Here is an 18,601-nt window from a genome sequence, read left to right on the forward strand (position 1 = left end):
TTTATTATAATGTGTGTGTGTTTTTTTAATATCAGGTAGTTTCATGAGATTTTTATTGTGCTGGATGGCAGAATGAGGGGGGAAGTGAAAGAGAGGTAGAGTTAGAGGAAAGCAACTCTCCTTGACCTAATGTTGTGTGGCCTCTCTCATGTAGGACGAGTGATTTATCGCCATCTCTGTCTCTCTATCTCTTTAACACGGCCTGCGTGAGCTGTATCTGCATTCCTGCTACTCGCTTAACACGTGCAGTATATCATTACTGCCATGCTATTCTGAGCCATATGATTAGCAAGTCAAATAGTCTGAAGTACATGTTATAACACCACAGCTTGTGCTTTATCCACTGATGATGGAGGCTCTGAAATATCATGAGATAATTCCAGAAGAAAAATAATGATACACTTATAATGTCTGTAATTATGCACATTAGTTCAGAGATATTTATAAGTGCATTGTGATGTTATTTATCATTGTAAATATGATAAATAACAGCAATAGCATCTTTTGTCAGGGAAAATAAAAATGGGCTTCATGTGGTAACATCTAAATGCTAAACTCAGTTAGGTCCTTTAGTCAGATCTTGCATTTAATATCAATGAATCAACCTTAAAGGGGTCATCGGATGCAAAGTTCACTTTTACATGCTGTTTGAACATTATTTTGTGTTGGCATAATGATGAAAATCCATGCAGTGGTTTTTAATTAATCTGTAGAAATAATACCCCCTTTTTCAAATCGAGCCATTCTCAGATGCCTGCTGTTGTTGCGTCACACCCACAGAGGCCACTCCCACGATAGTTGATTGACGTGAGCGTCTTACCTAAGATCCGTTGTAACAGTCCAGCCTCCATGTTTCGATGCCAGAGCAGGGATGTAAGTTCGACAAAAATTGAGCGATTGAGGTGTTGTGTTGCTGGATGTAATAATGAATGTAGTTCAAGTAATAGAAGTAGTTTTAAGGGTCTTAGAAAGAAATGTGATATTTTGTGTATTTCTCATGTTATTTTAGCATAAAATATCTAAAATGAACCCACTGTGCTCAACACATCAGACTGTGGTTTATTGCCCAAATCAGTGTGTGACTGTACTATAATAGATCCTCATAGCTATTAAAATGCATTGCTTTTAAAATGTTATCAGTTCCTTAATAGTAATGTTCTTGTGCAGTGCAATTATGAAACATTTTCTTGAATATAGATTATACATTAAACAAACAAACAAAAAAAAGTGTAATTGATGCTGTTGCCTTGAAGGAAGAATTGTAAATGTTTCCCTAGCGACAACTACAGAAGGAACAATCAGCAAATATACTGTGTCTATAACAGAACAGCTCTCAGTTGGTTTCCGGCCTGTTCTCATACACAATACGTGGGATTTCACAAGCTTAACCACCTGAGGTCCATGTCTACTCCGAGTGCTCTCTGTCTGGTTTCTCAAGTGTGTATTTGTGTGTATGTGGGTGTGTGAGGTGAGAGAGCGTGTCTTTGAGACGAGGTGAGCGTGTGGGTGGTTGGTTTGCTATTTTGTTGGGATTGTGTGGGTAGAGATAATACATTTTTCGAATTGTCAAAGAATGAATGTGTGTGGATTTGTTGGATTCTGAGTCAACGCAGTTAACCTGTCAGTCGCTACAATGCCATTGTTGTTCAAAAAAACCATTGACTGTTGCATGACTTCAGTGGCTAGTGAAGTTTCAGAATTAGTCTTAGGGTTATGATTATTTATTTCACTTCTCTGTTTACTTGTTATCTCTCATTATCATTGTCTAAGGGGTCTCCAACACATCACTCGCAAGCTGCCAGAAGCTTGTGGCCTAATTTGAGGTAGCATGCCAATCCAGTGAACTAATATAGACAGGTTTGCCCTCTAATTAAAATAAATTGTTTGTTTTGACATATCAGCCATGAGGTAAATGTAATTATCCCGTTTAGTATTTTGATTATCATTAATTATGCTTACCGTTACTTAGGTTTCGTTTTGTATGAAAATATGACAGAAGACAGACTACTGAGAGAAATTAGATGAAAGAATGTATTATTCAATTAATTGTATGAATGCATACTGCATGTCTTTAGGAAAGTTTTGTTGGGATTCCCACCCTATAATGCGCAATAAAGCAGCGTTCATAAGTTCAGTGCTGGTTTGTTTACAGCGGTTACAGGAGAAACAGATGTATTTCTGTTCCATATGCGCCACCTTCTGTCAAACAGTGGATTTACAATATGTTGAGATTTTTAGAAAGCATATTAGCTCATGTAGAACTATATATATATATATATATATATATATATATATATATACACACAAATACAGATTTTTTTATTTATTTTTTTTATCAGTGACCGAAAAATCTGAAGACCATCTGTAAAGTTGTAGCTGTAATCCCCACCCCTGTCCATTTGGTGGTGAGTGCGCTCCAGTGTAGCAGCAGAGAACTGAATCCAGAACAAAAACAAAACTGTCACAAATGATTGTTTGATTACGCATAGAGGAGTATGCAAGCTACAACGATCTATCTCGTCACATTAAAGTAGTGTTGCACGATATACCAGTACCTGAAAAGTATCGTGATACCCTGCTTTTAAAAATGGTACGATTCTGCATTTTACCAGTACCGGTACTTTAAGAATGCATTTTAATAAGAGCTGTGTTTCTGCGTGTCTGTATTAGTGAATGGCGCATACGCTGTTTTGTTTACTACAGACAAATGCGTAACGCTCGCTGTGTTTTCTGCCTTTGCACCTCAGTATATGATATGGGGATGAACTGCTTTGTTTTAATAGATAAAATAACTATAGTCTCCATTTGTATCATCTATTATTCAGTTACTTTTCCTGTTGTTCTATGGTTCTATTTTTTTTTTTTTTAAGTATCGGTTCAGTAGTAGTATCGTGATATTTTAGTCAGGTATTGTATCGAAGTCAAAATTTTGGTATCGTGACAACACTACATTGAAGAGCGCCAAAAGGGAATTTATTGCTTGAATTTCCTAATGAAATGGACATAATTTAAAATCTGAGACTTTGTTTTATATCAAAAGTAACACAAAGCCTAGCCTATTACTGTTTATTGGAAGGAAGATGCACTATATACTGTTTATTCATCAACTGAAAACAGCATAGACCAAAAGATCGATTGTGATTTAGAAATCAATATTGGTTCATTAAAATGAGAATATATTAAAATCAAGAAATAGATTTTGTTGTTGTTTTTTTACCCAGCCCTATTTTGTTGTTTTTAGACACTGCGCTGTCGTCCTGTAGGTTCTTGATTAAAAATGAAAATGTTAACAAAAATAAAAACAATGGAATGTTTTATTTTAATTGAAATATGAAAATTAAAATGATGGGTAATAGTAGATTATGACAGAATTTTTACGACCCCTCTGATATATATATATATAATTTATCATTCTGACTTTTAGATATAGCCCTTCGTTTATCCTTTTCCCTTTTTTTGAATTTGTAATGTCATTAGATAACGTTTATTTTTTCTTAGTGTAATGTTTTTAATGTTTTTATTTAAATGTTTATGCAAACCAAACGTGCATAGTGCTGCTTGGTTGGTTTGTTGGTTTTCAACATAAATCTTGAAATGATTTAATTGTGTGTATCAGTACTTTTTGAACATTTCCAGCACATTTATTATACATATTAAGCATAACAGTTTGAAATTATACATGATGCGTACTTTAGAGATTTAAGTATTGTATAACACAGGTAGCTCTCAGCCACTTTCATTTTTAAAAAGTAGCTTTTGAATGAAAAAAGTTTTGAGACCCCTGGTAAAGCTACTTAAAGGGGTCATCGGATGCCCATTTTCCACAAGCTGATATGATTATTTAAGGTCTTAAAGGGATAGTTCACCCAAAAATGAAAATTTAATGTTTATCTGCTAATCCCCAGGGCATCCGAGATGTAGGTGACTTTGTTTCTTCAGTAGAACACAAACGATGATTTTTAACTCAAACCGTTGCGGTCTGTCAGTCATATAATGGCAGTAAATGGCTACCAAATCTTTGAGAGTAAAAAAAAAAAAAAAAAAAAAAAAACATACACACAAAAAAAAACAAATTAAAGCCTGCGACTTGTGACGATACACTGACGTCCTAAGACACGAAAAGATTTGTGTAAGAAATTGAACTGTATTTATATAATGTTTTACCTCTGATTCACCACTATGTCCTACTGTCCTGAGTGTTTGCACAGCATCTGGCGTGAGATATGTGTACGCGCTCTGGCGTAGTATACGCAAACAACGGAAGCGATCTACGCTTATACATCACTCATTGTTTACACTTTGCACAGAGATCGCTTCCGGCATTTGTGTATACTACGCCAGAGCGCGTACACGTCACACGCCAGATGCAGTAGGACAGTAGGACATAATATAGGGTAGATTTGTACATACACTGCCAACACACATTAATGTTCAAACAACATGAAAAAGTGAACTTTGCATCCGATGACCCCTTTAAAATACTTGCAGTACTACTGCTTAAAAGGAAAGGTCACCTGAAATCATTCTGTCATCAGAACCTGACCTTCTTGTTGTTTCAAGCCCAATTTCCATGAAAGGCAAAAGGAAACATTTAGCAGAATGTTCTAGTTGTTAGTTTCCATACTGTGTGGAAACAAAATATAAAACCATCCTAAAAGCTTCTTATGTTCAAAACATACCTGTACATATAAGTAACAGCCATTTCCAGCTGAAAGAAACTCTCGTGGCAGTAAAACACCAACAACTTTTATTTATTTTCACCTAATTTTGGATTACAGGGGCAAATGACTGATTAATTAAAACTTATTTTTTACACAGTACTATGCACTATACTATGTTATAAGCTCAAAACACTTTTACCATAGTGCATGATTGTAAACTAATACATAATTTTGATTATGTTGTCTATATAAATGGCTTTTCTGTCATAGTAAACTTGCTCATTAGTGCACCCGGTAAAGGTTTACAGTTGTAATGTGAAGTGCTTGTGTCCAGTGAAACAAAAGTCACAATAAAAGAGCTTAACGAGAAAATTATGTTTGCTTCAGCAGCTGTTTTATCTAATGTTTGCTTTTGTTAACACTGTCAGTTAGGTTTACTATAGGTGGTGCGTTATTTTCGAACATGATTTAATTCTTGAACTGCTGCGGTATGATGTTACCTAATAAAATGTAGACAGATTCATACACTATATTGCCAAAAGTATTTGCTCACCTGCCTTGACTCGCATATGAACTCAAGTGACATCCCATTCCTAATCCATAGGGTTCAATATGACGTCGGTCCACCCTTTGCAGCTATAACAGCTTCAACTCTTCTGGGAACTCTGTCCACAAGGTTTAGGGGTGTGTTTATCGGAATTTTTGACCATTCTTTCAGAAGCGCATTTGTAAGGTCACACACTGATGTTGGACGAGAAGGCCAAAGGTGTTCTATCGGGTTGAGGTCAGGACTCTGTGCAGGCCAGTCAAGTTCATCCACACCAGACTCTGTCATCCATGTCTTTATGGACCTTGCTTTGTGCACTGGTGCACAGTCATGTTGGAAGAGGAAGGGGCCAGCTTCAAACTGTTCTCACAAAGTAGGGAGCATGGAATTGTCCAAAATGTCTTGGTATGCTGAAGCATTCAGAGTTCCTTTCCTAAGGGGCCAAGCCCAGCTCCTGAAAAACAACCCCACACCATAATCCCCCCTCCACCAAACTTTACACTTGGCACAATGCAGTTTGGCAACCGCCAAACCCAGACTCATCCATCAGATTGCCAGATGGAGAAGCGCGATTCGTCACTCCAGAGAACACGTCTCCACTGCTCTAGAGACCAGTGGCGGCGTGCTTTACACCACTGCATCCGGCGCTTTGCATTGCACTTGGTGATGTATGGCTTGGATGCAGCTGCTCGGCCATGGAAACCCATTCCATGAAGCTCTCTGCGCACTGTTCTTGAGCTAATCTGAAGGCCACATGAAGTTTGGAGGTCTGTAGCGATTGACTCTGCAGAAATTTGGCAACCTCTTCGCACTAAGACCCCACTCCGTCAGTTTACGTGGCCTACCACTTCGTGGCTGAGTTGCTGTCATTCCCAAATGCTTCCACATTCTTATAATACAGCTGACAACTGACTGTGGAATATTTAGAAGCGAGGAAATTTCACGACTGGACTTGTTGCACAGGTGGCATCCTATCACAGTTCCACGCTGGAATTCACTGAGCTCCTGAGAGCGACCCATTCTTTCATAAATGTTTGTAAAAACAGTCTGCATTCCTAGGTGCTTGATTTTATACACCTGTGGCCATGGAAGTGATTGGAACACCTGATTCTGATTATTTGGATGGGTGAGCGAATACTTTTGGCAATGTAGTGTATATATCTGTTTTTAGATATGCTTTTAGTGCCTCTCAGTGGACTGTTTACTTTGAAATTGTCACAAAATGTGCAAGAAGCAAAGTAAAATCACTCACTTAACACTTTTTCCCCTATGGAATTATAATAAAATATGCAGGTCTACTTAATAAGAAGAATACATATTTTTAAAAGTGTTTCTTTCTCTATTATCACATCAGGTTGCATTAATGTGACATTTTTACTTTATGCCCTTCAAAAATCATCAACATATACAAGAGCAGCTTAGACATTCTGGAGAACATCTTGTTTTGTGCTCCACTGAAGAAAGAAGGGTTTTCAGGTTTTGAAAGACACAAGGGTGTATAAATCAGGCCAAAATTTTCATTTTGGAGTGAGCTAATCCTTTAACATTTCTTTAGGCCACTAGCTGTCCTTTTTTCCTTTATATCTTGTCCAAATCTTGCTGGAACAGACACCGATCATTATCCCTGGAAACGCTTCCTCTAGCCGTGGGCTAAGAACAGCGTCAAAAAACAAGAGAAGAAAAGTGTTTGTTTGATGTTTGCCAAGAAGAGAAGAGCCGGTGTCCAACATGGCCGCTAACATGCTTCCGCCTCAGCTGAACGGCGGAATAACCGGAGGCGAACTTTAACCGTGCATTAGAATTCCTGTCCATACTAAGCTCCAGCTCCGGCAGCCAAGGGAACCAAGAGATGCTCGTTTTTTACTCATTTTCTTTCTCTGCCCAAGAACAGCATGCATCCATGCTAGTTAGCACTTCTGAAATTTAATAACAAAGACCTCCTGAGCGATGATAATTTGATATGAATCTCGCTCTCTTCCCCCTCGCTTCTTGAGGAAACATTGGGCATTCAGCTGAACCAGCCTTCAGAAAGAAGACAAAGAGACACTCATATAACCAGGCTATTCACATCGGCAAGGCCAGACCAAGATGTTGCACAATAGCATTCATTTCCTCAGTGTGACTGAAGACATACAAGGTCTCATGGATGGGTATATGAAGTTAACATGTATAGATGTCTAGGGTGTTTTCAACCAAAGCTTCCCCTGGTGTGTAGGTGTCCTTATTTTCTGTCTTTCTGTTTCTTTCTTTCAAACACACACCTGAGTTTGGCTGGGCGTAGGTAAAATCACCAATCAAAGTAAGTGTTTACTTGCCGTGAGGTCTGCAAGTTCGGCTGAGGTGAGTGTTTTTTGTCTGGAGGCAAAACTCTTCTATTCTGCAGCTTTTTTAAATGTGAGACATGAGAGTGTCTGCAACTGTTGTGTGCTTTATGCCTTGATGATTTGCACCGTGTCCTCCTTGCCTCCGTCCTCTGGCAAAATAGCACACGTCCTACAGAACAGAGTCCTCGGGCGAACCACCACTAAACAACAGTGACAACAGCATTGACGCAAAGTCACAAACACATCAGTCCTCCATTGCTGAGCATTTATGACTGAATCTAAGGTTGACTGTACTTTTAAAAATATATAGAAATAGTATGTTTATCTAATAGTACTGTACAAGAAATTACTTATTTTATTACCTTGGTTTTCTGGTGTTAGACTGTGAGTTTACAGAAAATGCTTTTTGTGGGTCTATGACAGTTTATTTAAAAATGTAATTAATAAATCTAATCACTTCAGTATACATCTGCTATGATGAGCACAGTTATGTTTTGAATAAAAAATAATTTAGGTATTTTTCGGGGCATAAAAATATAAAAATCAGGGTGATACAACTGATACAAATGTCAAAATGAAGGGAATAATTAAAAGAATAATTAAAAGATTCCAATTGCGCAAAAGGAAACACTACTAAGTAGTTTGGCATGACATTTTATTATTATTATTGTTTATCATAAAGAGTCATTTGGCATGACCAACACAAACCTACTAACCAGTAAATGCCATGCATCAAAAAATAATATTTATGGATGAATAATTCATGAAATTGGTGGGGTGACCTTTGAAAAATGTAGTGAAAACTGTTTGCAAAATCATTATTGAGATGGAAAAAAAGGCTACTTTGTAATTTGTGAAAATGCACTAGAAAAAAAAAAGTATCAAAGAAACAGCAAGTGATATCTTATGCTAAACATGAAATTTTTAAGTAGAAAGATTCAAATACTATTACTGGTAGTGATGTGCTACTACTGAATATATTTTAGAAACTTAAATTTTCTGTAAAGCTGCTTTGAAACGATTTGTATTGTGAAATGCGTTATACAAATAAACTTGAATTAAATGTAATTTAACTTAATTGAAATTAAATATAGAAACCAATTCTCATTATAAACTAGCCCTGCTTGCAGTGATTTTTGGCCTCTGCGTCTCACTATATGACGACATAAACGCATGAAATTAATCTCTAGAGCTGCTGTGAGAGTCACTTTATGTGAATTTTACTGTTTAATTTGAGAAAACTAGAATCATATAGTGTATACACACAAAAACTTCCCGTCAACCTGTCAAAATAAAAGTATGGTTTAACATGTAACAGAAATGTATTAGTCTTGTACTTTTGTACATTATTATGTAGGAGTTTATATTTTCTTATTTCTGGCAAATTTAAATAAAACAGTTAAATGCTAAAAATAAATATTACAACAAGATCATTTCATTAAAAATTTGTAAAGAAGAATTTCTGAAAAAAAAAAGAAAAGAAAAAAACAATGTAGGGCCCTATTGTTCAAAATGTTGAAATTGAGCTTTTTGGACTTATTTTTTCACTGAAATAAATGTTTTTGTTATTACACAGAAAAAAATACCGTTGGGTACAGGGTTATAAAATCTCTTGTAGTTACATCACATTTTATTTATTTATTGAAAGTTTTTTTTTTTTTTTTTTTTTTTTTTTTTTGAGTGAATGAGTAGAAACAGTACAATTCTAAAAAAATGGCACATTACATTTTTAACACTTTTCTCTTTTTTATCATGGACACTGTTAAACGCTGCTGACTTTTGCATCAGTCCTTTTTATTGTTTCTGTCTGAACCAAGGAGTCCTATAATAGCTGGAGAGAGCCATCCATTAGCATTTCCATTGGTCTCAATAGCAGTTCCTTGGCTGGATAGAGCTTGTCCTCGGAGGGGCTGATGATGAAGATGATGATGATAAAGCAATTATCAGTGCTAATAGCATTTAGTGTTAAGCAGTGTGAGAGGATTAGCATGACTGCGCCTCAATCCCATTCCTGACATGTCCTGTGTTTGACAGTCTAAGCTGCATGTCGTCGGAGGCCTCAGTGCACGCGAGGCGCAGGGTGAGCGACGGCGGACGGCAGGCTGGAGACAGCGAAGGACGGAGAGAGGGTGTTTGCTGTTTGTGCAATCGGAGTGACACACAGGCCCTGGCAGCCATGGTAGCAGTGACTGCGAGGGAAGGCAGCACTGATGGATCTGTCAGGCGCGTGTCCGCGGAGCGTGTCACGGCGCACGTGTGTCACTGTCTTTCCTCTGCCCATCACACTGCCTATTTGTTTGGCTAGAGAAAGAGGAATTGTTTTGTGGGTGATAAGGTGCACTAGAAACAGAGTGAATGACTGTGAATGTCAATGTTGTCTATATAACTGGGACAGGCAACTTTGTATTTTTTTTTTTTTTTTTTTAAATGTAATTTAAGATTTGGCTTCTTTTCAGTTCCTTAAAGAAACACTCCACTTTTTTTGAAAATAGGCTCATTGTCCAACTCCCCTAGAGTTAAACAGTTGAGTTTTACCGTTTTCGAAACCATTCAGCCGATCTCCGGGTCTGGCGGTAACACTTTTAGCATAGCTTAGCATAGATCATTGAATCTGATTAGACCGATAGCATCTTGCTAAAAAATGACCATATATAATGACGATATTTTTCCTATTTAAAACTTGACACTTCTATAGTTACATCGTGTACAAAGACGGATGAAAAATGAAAAGTTGCGATTTTCTAGGTCGATATGGCTAGGAACTATACTCTCATTCCAGCGTAATAATCAAGGAACTTTGCTGCCGTACCATGGGTGCAGCAGGCGTAATGATATTAGAGTATGGTTCCCAGCCATATCGACCTAGAAAATTGCAACTTTTCATTTTTCGTCCATCTTTGTACATGGTGTAACTATAGAAGAGTCAAGTTTTAAATAGGAAAAATATCGAAACTCTTTGGTCATTTTTGAGCGAGATGCTAACAGTATAATCAGATTCAATGATCTATGCTAAGCTATGCTAAAAGTGCAACCGCCAGACCGGGAGATCAGCTGAATGGATTCGAAAACGGTAAAACTCAACTGATCAACTTTAGGGGAGTTAGAAAATGAGCCTATTTTCAAAAAAAGAAGTTCTTTAAAAATTTGAACTGAACTGGCTGCTCGCCACGGGCGCTGAAAAGGTAATTGAATGGAGCAATAAGATGAATGTACAATAGTTCAACATGACAAAATATGAATAAATATATGATTAATATGGACAAATCTGGTTGTCCCTTGATGAGTAGAATATTCTTTTTCCTCAAAGTAGTAGACATATTTTGTTGATCTAATTAGCAAAAAATATTTATCATGACCATACAAAGGGATTTTAATTTTGTCACGCATCACCACAAAAAATCCACTATATTAATAGATTATAGATAGATAGATAGATAGATAGATAGATAGATAGATGATTTTCACTCATAAATTGATGGTACATTTTACAAACCATTACAAATAAATAAGAAATTGTCATTAATTGAATTAAATGTGAAATTGCAATAATAATAATGTTTTTTTTAGATTTTGGGGGGGGCGTTTTTATGTCTTTATTTGCATAGGACAGTATAGATGGACAGGAAGCGAAGTGGATGGGATCAGGAAAGGTACAGGAGCTGGGATTCGAACTCGGGCTAGCGCTATATGTCGACGCGCTAACCACAAGGCTATTGGCGCCCTGCATTAATAATAATGTCTAATTAGCATCTTCCCTTAATGCCCCATATGCTGCTTTCTGTATGAAAAAAAAAATGGATTATTTATACCAAGTTATATTTATTTTAATCCTGTTTATTTTACATCCTGTTTGCTGCCTGAATGAAGACTGAAAGACATTCTGGCTACTGTATAAAAGTTATGATTGTTTTTGAGGTGTGATGGTGTGTGTCTTTCGCAGAGAGAGAGTGACTTTATAGGCTATTAGATATCTCATAAACATTATGGATCTCCATTGCAGATGAATATTCAGCAAAGACATAAACACGTTGTGAAATGTGAAATCTGTCATGTAAATTCAGCTATGGGACGAATAAATCTTTGTGAATTTTATAGCATAACATAAACTAGGCTCACTATTTAAATGATAAAGACTGTAATATACATAGTATATACTGTACCAGGGATATTATAGTTAAATAAAAACATGGCACTTTTTTTTCACATATTATTATTATTATTATTATTATTATTATTATATATTCATACATATACACATTACAGCATGATGGTAATAACTCCAACTCCAGTGTCAACATGTACTCAGTTCATAAAACAGTCCATGAATCCGTTACACTATAGTTTATGGCTGTTTGCTAACAGTAGGAGGCGTTTTATCGATTAACAGTTCATTTCATTGAAAGCTCTGTCAAAACATTGGGTACAAACATATGCCGTAACACCCTCATCTGTGAAATACTCACCTTTGAGCTTTAATGTGCAGGCAGTGTTAATGCGTGCAGGTCTGGACACCCTGTGTTTAATGCACACCAAAGGCTAATTGCCAGGCGAGCGTTTACTCGACCCGTTCTCCTTTAAAAACACAACAGCCTGCAATTATTCAACACTCAAACAGTCAAAGTACAGTGCATCTCGACCAGATCCAAACCTCCCTTCTGTGCATCTGTGTATTTTAAAATCAGGAATGTTTGGGCATTATAAGCTGCTAGAGAACAAAGCTGATAAAGTCAATCAAGAGTGATTAGTCAGTTATCCTGTAAAACTCTAGTGTGGTAATGTTGCATTGATGTTGGTTGGGTAACAAGCATGCTAGCACAGTCTGATTTTGATTTTTTCATAGCCCAGTGAAAGGAGCCAGTTCTCTGTGGGACCCAGAGTCAGTAAGGGTGAAGAAGTGAAGAGGTCTCTCTTTGTTTAAATATCACAGCCTACTTCTGCTGTTTACTCGGCTGTAAATGAGCAAAGAATGTCTGAGCTGAAAGGAGAGATTGCGAGAGGGACTGAGGGAGGAAGAGCAGTACATGGCCACAATCATCATACATCTTTTTTGGACAGGTTAGAGACCTCTGTGTAATCTGCATAACATTAGAGGATACCACACACACCACGGATGAACACTTCATTGCTCTTTCACAGCTCACTTCTCTGTTGTGTTACATTGTAACCTCAGGAGAAATAAAAATAGATGTGTAAGTCACAGATAATGTGGAGAGTACAGCTCAGATCATTCGGATTTGGAAGATTTTGATGAGAAATATTTGTCTTCATATTGAAATCTCTAGACTTTTGTTTGTTTTTTTGGCAAGTTTTATTGTGTGTATATGTATGTATAACTGAGAATAGACTGAGATATTACAGAGATGTATTTCTTACAGGCTGATCAAGATATGTGTGGTTCAGATGATTAATTAGTATATGTTTACAGCTAAGCTGATTATCAGAGACCCTCGGAATTGTCGTGCTCTTTCGTTAAATTATTTATTTCAGAGTCCCACAGCTGAGAACAAGCAGTATTTTAATCTCTCAGACGATTTTGTCCTGAATTCTTTAAATAAGGGCACAGAGCGAGTGGAGCTGTGTCTATCCTACCTTGCAGCTATTTCTCAATGATAATAAATCCCTGATGGAACGAACAAAATATGCTGAACCACTGTCATAGGAAACCAAAAAAGGACACATTTTGAGATTTCTTGCACAGCTACAGTTGAATGGCTTCTCATTGCAGTAGCATTTTGCAGTAGATTTAACTACACAAATAGCAATGTGTGAATGTCTTCCTGTCTCCATTTTCAGGGATGTCTTCTGGCTTACACTTACTGTACAGTGCACTGAATTTGACCTTTTAACCGTTATACTACCCAAATTGATAAATGAGCCTTTGATGAGATCCATAAATATTGCACGATATCTTGCGTCTTTCTGTTTGTAATGCATTTGTATTGGATTTTTCCATCCAACAAATCTGTTTGTATAAACCATATTGACTGTACTGTCATTTGGTCTTGATAGTCACGAAAAAATGTCACTACTGAATGTCTGGAGGAACATGACTTCCTGAATTACGCAGTTAGGTCCAAAAATTAAGTACTTGTAATTGTGTTATATGTTTTTTTAAAATGCGGGCAATCAGATTACAGTTACTTTTTTACAGATTACATTTCATTCACACAGTAATTTATAAAAAAGATACATTTTTTAATAAGGTAAACAAATAAAGTATCTTTGTTACACTTAAAGCCTTTATGTATAATGCATTATAAAGGTATTAACAATGTAGGTTGTAATGCATTATATATTTTCATAAATAATTATAATAATGCATTATTAATTGTTAATTGTAATAATTAATGTATTATAACTGTGGTCACAATTATTCACGAGATCATACAATGCATTATGAGGTGCATTACCAAGCATAAAACTAATGCATTATATATAAAGTCTTTAAGTAAAGTGTTACCTGTATTTTTTAGTAGGTGTTTTTCCTCTTATTATTATTATTATTTTACATTGAACATTAGAATTTAATTAATTAATAGCTTTGTCTTTTCACAAACCTCTGCAGTTCTTTTAAGAACTCCAGTTTTGGAAGCTCTGGCATAATATAATGGTCAGTGCATTTCAAGATGTTGATAACTAAAAATGGAATATATATACAGAGTCTGTATATATATATATATCAGAGTGGTACAAAATAACCCTTTTCAAACCTCAAAAGTAATCTAAAAGTAGTCCAATTAGATTACTTTAAATGCGTAATCCAATACATTACATTCAGTAGTGGAAATGGGCAAAATTCACTGGGGGGACTCTAGCTTAGGGGGGTGGTAGGCAATTATGGTACTTTTAGATGTCCTTTCGGTTGTATTTAATTATAAAATGCTTTATAATCTATAATAACATTTAACTTAATTCATATTTTCTCTAAACCTCCTTGGATATTAAGACAGGCACCTGCAATTATGGCTAAATTAAAGATTTGTTTTATGTTGTGTGCTCCTCCTAAAAAAAAAAAAAAAAAAAAAAAAAAAATAGGAACACCTTCTGATCACATGACAAATGACAGAAATTAAGCTTCCTATTATAAAGCGATATTTGACTCCTTGAAGTTTTTTGACAAGATTCAGAGGTGGCATTAAGGCATTTCATTATAACAACATTATGAGATAATTGTTTTACATATAAAGTGTTGAATATAGAAATATTAAACGATTTAAATGACTCAATTTATACTCTAAAAATGAAACTGAAACCGGCAGTAGGTGGCAGTAAGTCAAAGTATTTGTGACGGAATAATTAATTCAATCGATTCAAAAACATAGATTCATTCATAAACGAAACAGCGCTGTGCAAAGACTACTTAGAACTACTTGTGTTGACGAAATAGACAATCAGACAACAGTGTTCCTAAAACCACTTAATATGTTATGTAAGTCACTTAATATTAATTTTTGTATAAAATCAAAAATTTATAAAACTGTTATATAATTTAGTTTCACTTTTGTAAACTCCCTTTGTAATTATTAAAACTGTCACTTGTCTTAGTTCACTGCGATCTCACAAACGTGCACTTTAATTAATGAATCTCTCTACACTGCATATTTACATAATCTCTACGCTTTGTTTGTTATAATGAATTAAAAAAAATAATAAAATACAGTCTGCTTTCACGAACTGTGCTGTGAGGAGCAGGACGTGCACCGATAGAGAAGCATTTCTATTAGCTGCAGTCTGCAGGTACAGTATTATGACAAAAGATGGCATTGCGCAGCGAAACACACAAATATTATGCTGTGTTTTAGTCTAAATTGCGCTATACGTTTATGTGCAGAATGGGATCGCTTTCGTAGTCTTTTGAATGGATAAAATAGAGAAATCACTTCTGAATAAACCTAACCAGTTGGAACTAGAACGACCCGCCCATCCCCCACACCCCCCCAACCCCCCAAAATCACTCCACACACTCAGTCCCCCCGTGTAGACTGTAAAAAACACTCAACACAAGTTGTTGAGTCAGCTTAAAATAATTTGTTACCCTGCTGCCTTACAATTTTAAGTTCAGTCAACTAAAATAAGTTTAGTCAACTTGAAATGTTTAAACAACTTAGATATTTGTGTTTGCTAAACTTAACAGATGGGTAAGTAACCCAGCTGCCTTCAAATTTTAATTTGTTTCAACTCAAATATCAATATCAACTCAAATAAGTTGTCACTTAGTATAATTTAACATTTCAAGTTGCATTTCAACTTTTTTTGAGTTGACTGAATTTAAAATTTTAAGGTAGCCAGGTTACAAATTATTTTAAGTTGACTCAACAAATTGTTTTTTATTCCATTTATTCTGATTACATTACTAACTACATTTGTTGTGATGTCATGCAATTTGTAATCACTAATGGACTACTACAATTTGTATGTAATCTGTATCAGTCTTGGTATCTACGAATAATGATTAATGCAGAATTTGCATACTTTTTTATTATTACTATTTAAAAGCAGCTTCTGATCCCATGTTTTATGCCTGTATTGTTTCCATATACGCCAAGACAAAGTCCTTGTATACTTATACTCTAGAGTTGTTATAAAATATTCATACGGATGGTAATGCATTAAATGTGTTTGCTCTTAATTTGCCAAAGAAAAGTTCCAGCGCAATAGGAGTTAATTTTTACACACTGTGTCAAATACCCACACATCAGTGTGTGTCCTCTCTGAAATATTAATGAATCCGCCGATATGCAGAGAGTGATAGATGCCAGGGTAAAATGTTGACCATGTTGCCATTTTATCTTGGTCTAATTAGAAGCGCTTTGAGGTGTTTCCACTGTATTTTAACCATGTTTCTGCATTGAAAAAAAATCAATTGATATCCATTTATCCCATGCAGAATAAATCCATTTATTCTCACATTGTCGTAATGACACAACACTGCACAGTAGCACGTTCTCAGCGTGTTCCTGGAATTAAACACGGGCATGGGGCATCCTAAGGAGGTGCAGCGTGTAATCTTTCCCGATTTCCCTGCAATCCTGCTTGTGCTCTGTTTGACTGTGGAAAAAAAAAAAATCCTAGTGCAATATTCGGAAGTCTGTTATGCCTTTCCATTTATACGTGGCTGGTTCACATGTCTGTCGGAGCCGATGCATATGCAAGTGCATATATGTGCCTCTAAAAAGCCAGTGCAAACTAAAGTGAGAGACTGCTTTAGTGCTCTTCTTAGTTAGTTGTCTGGATAATGGCTCTCTCTTGAGGGTTTCCGTGACTCTGTTTTCTGTGTGTAATGGAGAGAGGGGCTTAAGCTCGCCTGAATGCATCACACTGCCGCTACACCATCTTGCACTCAAGCACTTCTGTGTTTTACTCCTGCCAGTCGCCCCTTTTTTGCCCATAATGAAGCTCAATGTTTCCCCCCACTGGTTGAAAGAGGTAAAATACTCCTTGTGATAGCCAAAGATCCCTCACAGATTAGCACCAAACCTGAACCTCTTGATATTCAGGATGGCTTTGCAGGCGGTAAAAAATAATTGCGTTTATGTGCTTTTACAGAAGAGTTATTAAAATGGAATGGTATGCACAAGCAATAAAGAAAGAGCCACAAATCAGATATTAGCATTTTTGTGAAAGCAGTGGCATAGAATAATAATTCATATTCTCACTGCCCATTGCCTCGCCATACCACATATGAATTTCCGGGGGCCAGAGGCGGGTGTCAAATATCCTGACTTTCGCCCAGCAGAGAGCTATTAAAACCAGCTAGCCCCAAAGGATTGTCCTCCAACTCTTTCTCTCTTTCTCACATTCTTGCTCATTGGTTTTGGTGTGAAACTATAGCCGCCCCTTCTCTCTCTCTCTCTCTCTCTCTCTCTCTCTCTCTCTCTCTCTCTCTCTCTCTCTCTTTCTCTCTCTTGCAGATTCTGCATATGTTATGGAAGGCATAGGCAGCAGTTTTATATAACATGGGAATAGATGCCTGCATTAACACATTCACACTGCATGATAATATCTAGTAATCTTGTGTTCAACATCAGCTTTGGTGAAATTAAATAAGCAGTTTCTCAGCAGCGATATACTGGAAACCTAATCTTTATCCAAGTGTTAAAAGTACCTGCATGTTTTAAAGATAGATTTCACCTAGAGATGAACATTTTATCACCATTTACTTACGCTTATGATATTTTTAGACCTATATAACTTTATTTTTCACAAAAGGCGTGTGTAGCATAAGATCTGAGATGATATTTTCCCATACAGTGGAAGTGGATGGGGACCTGGGGCTGTCAATCTCAGTAATGGAGGAAAAAAGCTCACAAAGTTGTTCACAGGATTTGTGCGCTGTATGCCAAGCCTTCTGAAGCCATAGCTTTGTGTGAGGAATTTATTCAAAATTGGATATTAGTCTTTAATGAGAATCTTATTTGACAGCCATGGTTATCCTTCACTTCTATTGTGTTGGGGAAAAAAAGCAGCTTGGACATTTTATTGTAAATTATCTTTTCAGTCAAAGAAAGAAGTTGTATGAGTTTTCGAAGGCATTAATATGGAAGCCAGCTGCTCTTTATAATAGATGAATGAGTGAATGAATGAATGAGATCATTGTGAGATCATGTAATTGTGAGATCATGCTTTGTTTAAAATAAGAGATAAAGTCACATTCTGTAAAACATTTTTTTTTTTTTTTTGTATGCAATATTATCAAGACATAATATAGCACCACTAAGACACACTAGAAATTTGTATTTATATATATTACATTTACATATTAAAATGTGTTAACACACACAATGTAAATGTATATGTAAGAAACAAGTTAGTGTTTTTCTTAGATTTTTCTATGGTTTTAGATGAAAATTAAGTTTTTATCGTTTATTCTACTCATTAGTTTTAGAACCATTAAAGGAGAAGTCCACTTCCAGAACAACAGTTTACGGATAATGTACTCACCCCCTTGTCATCCAAGACGTTCATGTCTTTCTTTCTTCAGTGGTAAAGAAATTGTGCTTTTTGAGGAAAACGTTTCAGGATTTTTCTCCAAATAATGGACTGATGTGGTGCCCTGACTTTGAACATCC

General features: G+C 36.1%; 1 protein-coding gene across 2 annotated transcripts in view; it reads left to right on the forward strand.

Moving 5' to 3' along the window:
- si:cabz01090165.1 (uncharacterized protein LOC100333421 homolog) overlaps nucleotides 1-18,601 on the forward strand; it is a 204,671-nt gene that overhangs the window by 160,430 nt on the left and 25,640 nt on the right. Inside the window, exon 1 of one of the 2 annotated variants that reach the window (XM_051134919.1) lies at nucleotides 7,413-7,548. The exons of the other annotated variant lie outside the window; for it this stretch is intronic. The gene's annotated coding sequence lies outside the window, so the exon portion shown is untranslated. Of the gene's footprint in view, nucleotides 1-7,412; nucleotides 7,549-18,601 lie in introns of those variants that run through there. 2 annotated transcript variants of the gene reach the window in all.

The sequence above is a fragment of the Labeo rohita genome, chromosome 18 (assembly GCF_022985175.1).
Source record: "Labeo rohita strain BAU-BD-2019 chromosome 18, IGBB_LRoh.1.0, whole genome shotgun sequence".
NCBI classification, from domain to species: domain Eukaryota; kingdom Metazoa; phylum Chordata; class Actinopteri; order Cypriniformes; family Cyprinidae; genus Labeo; species Labeo rohita.